Source organism: Sorex araneus, chromosome 9, assembly GCF_027595985.1.
Source record: "Sorex araneus isolate mSorAra2 chromosome 9, mSorAra2.pri, whole genome shotgun sequence".
Lineage (NCBI taxonomy): Eukaryota > Metazoa > Chordata > Mammalia > Eulipotyphla > Soricidae > Sorex > Sorex araneus.
The window spans coordinates 10660453-10664445 of NC_073310.1; positions in this window are offsets into that span (position 1 = coordinate 10660453).

The following is a 3993-nucleotide window of genomic DNA, read 5'->3' on the forward strand; positions in this document are numbered from 1 at the left end:
GGTGTCTGAATATTACATGTCGTCAAATACTGTGAACTACCTTATGAAAAACACAATAATGAGAAGACAGTCGTTATGGGGCTGAAGTGGTCTGGGTCAAAGCCCAGGTTGGACTCCCAGCACCTCACGCATCCACAGCAATGCCAGATGTGACCTCCGAGATGAGAGAGATAAAATTTTATTATTATTATTATTATTATTTGCTTTTTGGGTCACACCCAGCGATGCACAGGGGTCACTCCTGGCTCTGCACTCAGGAATTACCACCCCTGGCGGTGCTCAGGGGGCCATATGGGATGCTGGGAATTGAACCTGGGTCGGCCACGTGCAAGGCAAATGCCCTACCCGCTGTGCTATTGCTCCAGCCCCAAATTTTATTTTTTAATTAGATTGATTTGGGGGGGCGGAGTAATATTACAGCAGGTAAGGCACTTGTGTGTGGCCAACCTGGGTTTGAGCCCCAGCACCCAGTAAAGCGCCCCCCACCCCTGTGGCCCCCCAGGAGTGATTCCTGAGGGCAGAGGGCCAGGAGTCAGCTCTGAGCGCAGCTGAAAGTGGTTCCCCAAAACAAATAAAAAGAAAACTCCAAACTCTTTAAGTCTGTTGCATGTGGGGGCACAGAGCTGGCGGTCCCCAGGGACTACTCCCGGTGCCGTGCTTCAGGGGTGGGTCCTGCAGTGCCCGGGGTCGATCCCAGGCCTCCTGCACTCAAACTACGCTCTCAGCCCTTTGTACTGTCTCTCAGGCCCTGTAAAGCCTCTTGAATTAATTTTTGCACATGGTGTAAGATAAGGTTTCCTCTGCATTTCTTTGCATTTGGATGTTTAGTTTTCCGAACTCGATTCTTGGAAGAGACTGTTCTTTCCAAGCTGAGTGGCCTTGACCCTCCTGTGGATTATTTGTCCACCATCAGTGAGCTTTTTTTTTTTAAGGCTCTCTTTCTAGACAGTGAGTCAGATGGCTAACTCATTGTTTTAATTACTGTAGCTTTTGCAAAATGCCTTGAAACCAGGAAGTGAGACACTTGCAAGGTTTTCAAAATTTTTACCTGTGCTGGGTTCCTTGAGATTTCATTGGAATTTCGGGGCTAGAGTGATAGCACAGTGGGGAGGGCGTTTGCCTTGCATGCAGCCGGCCTGGGTTCGATTCCCAGCATCCCATATGGTCCCCTGAGCACGGCCAGGAGTAATTCCCCAGTGCAGAGCCAGGAGTGACCCCTGTGCATTGCCAGGTGTGACCCCCAAAAAGCAAAACAAAAAAAAACAAAAAAAAACAAAAAAACAAAACAAAAAAGATTTCATTGCAATTTAGAATGACTCCCCTTGCCTCCTCTTCATCCCCCTGCCCTCCCCTCTCCTCTCCTCCCTCTCCGTCCCCCTCCCCTCCCCTCCCCTCTCTTCTCCCTTTGCCCCATGTTTGGTGGTGCTCAGGACTTAGCCCTGGCTCTGCGCACAGGAATCACTCCTGGAGGTCCTCGAGGGACCGTGTCTGGGGTCACCTTCACCCTTGCCTCTCTCTCTGTTGGCTGAGAAAGCGCCTTGGATTTTGACAGGCACCTCCTGGACCCAGCAGATGGCTTTGGGTCCTCTGGCCATCTCGGCAACACCGCGTTTAAGCCTTCTAACATGGGACCTGGGGCTTCGCTTGGCCTCGGTCCCCCCATGGGGGGCTGATCTCTCCCCTCCCTCCCACGCAGGCGTCTCCGGCACAGCTGGACTCATGAGAACATCCCCCCCGTGGAGCACGGCCCCCGGGAGAGCCGGCCCGTCCAGCGCCTGCGTCTCCTGGAACCCGGGCCCGTTTCCCACCCACTCCCGCCCCCAAATCCAGCCCCTGCCCCTCCCCTCACCCCCCCACCCCAGCACCTCTCGCTCAGATGACCGAAGCAGCCCCTTCAGTCTCTCTCTGCTCACTTTTACCACAGCTGCCCTCAAACCTGCACCTCGGGGCTGGGGCAACAGCACAGCGAGTAGGGCACCTGCCTTACATGCGGCCAACCCAGGTTTGGGTTCGATTCCCAGCATCCCATAGGGTCCCCGAGCACTGCTGGGAGTAATTCCTGAGTGCATGGGCCACGAGTAACCCCTGAGCATTGCCGGGTGGGACCCAAAAAGAAATTTATATAAAAAAAAAAACCAAACTGCACCTCCGTGCAGGGCCTCAGGATCTGCCCCAGGGCCAATCTGATTACGTCATCCCCGTCTTTGCGGGGGACTCGGGGCCACACCCAGCGATGCTCAGGGGTTACTCCTGGCTCTGCACTCAGGAATTACTCCTGGAGTGCTCGGGGCACTATATGGGATGCCGGGGATCAAACCTGTGCCACGTGCAAAGCAAACACCTTCCCCTCAGCACTCCAGCCCCCCAAATAGGTACTTTATTTTCACTTTTGGGGTCACTCCCGGCGATGCTTAGGGATTACTCCTGGCTCTGCATTCAGGAATTACTGGGAGAGAGGGGGAGGGCTCCGAGCAGCTGGGGCGTCTCTCACTCTTGTGTTCTTGCTGGGGCTGGTGGTCCCGGGAGGCCAGGTACGCCCTCCGGTTCCACCACAGGGGAGCTTTCCCTTTGTTTAAAAAAATTTGTTTTAATGTAGGAGTACTGCTATTTATTCAGCCATTGATTAAGCTGATTGAATTGGGCATGAACTCCACATTACTTTCTTTTAAAAAAAATTTTAATTGGATATCCATGAAAGACCATTACAAAACAGTTCATAATTAGGTTTCAGCCATACAACGATCCAGCACCCATCCCTCCACCAGTGTGCATTTCCCCACCCGACCCCCAGGCCCCTCTATGGGAGGCACTTTCCTTATTGCTCTCTCTCTCTCTTTTTCCTTTTGTGCATTATGGTCTGCAATATAGATGCCAAGAGGGCATTCAGGGCATTTGGTATTTTTATCGGGACGGTAAGCCTGGAGTAGCTTTTCAATCAGGTGGCTGCTTTGGGGTGTGGATGTGACTGCCGAGGCTTCTGGAAGTACAGGGAGTAGGGGGGAGGTAGCCCGTCCCAACGCTGAGAAAGCCTGGAGATTTCAGTCACAAAACCTGCATGCCAGTGTTTTCAGTAGGTTGTATCTTGGTGAGGTCTGTCCTGAGACGGTGGAATCAAGCCAGGGATATGGCGGTGATCAGGGATTGTGGATTGTTTTCCCTTTATAATCCAGAAACATCCCCGGGGAGTAAAGACACACTTGTTGGGCTGGAGAGATAGTTCAGGAGGCATTCTTTTCTGTTTGTTTGTTTGTTTGTTTTTAGGAGGCATTCTTCTAATTGAACACTGCTGGGTATGGCACCCCAAGAAAAAGAACAAAAAAATAGGACACCCCGTTTCCCTCTGTTTATGGCACGTGCCTTCTCACACACTACAGGCTGTGATTGTTTGGACCCCAGGCTATGGGTCCTTGTGGAACAGGCAGGGAGGGGTCACTGCTTAGTTCCTGTGGGGCATTTCTGGCAGCTATTAGTGTTTTTTTCTTTTTGGGTCACACCCGGCGATGCTCAGGGGTTCCTCCTGGCTCTGCACTCAGGAGTTACTCCTGGTGGTGCTTGGTGGACCCTCTGGGATGCCGGGGATTGAACCCGGGTCGGCCACGTGCAAGGCAAACGCCCTCCCCGCGGGACTATGGCTCTGGCCCCTTTCTTTTATGTTTGGAGGAAACAACCTTCGCAAGGCAGACCCCTCACTTTGCTTTCCTGCCAGCTGTGTACGCAGAGGGTTCTCGTTTCCGCCACCTCTTCACTGCTAAGTTATTTTCCAGCTTTGCTTTTCCCTCCCCAGGGGGTGGCTGTCCCACAGGCTGCAAAGGGTGCACCTGGTCCAGCTCTGAGGCTGGGAGATGAGCTGGGACGGAGAGTCAGGAGTCCCTGTGTCGCCCCCACCCCCACCCCTGAGAATAGGAGAGGGTAGGGGCGGGAACTGGGGGATGAACGGAGGCTCAGGCCCAAACCCACAGAGACCCGACTCACTTGCGCCCAGCACCGTTTTCA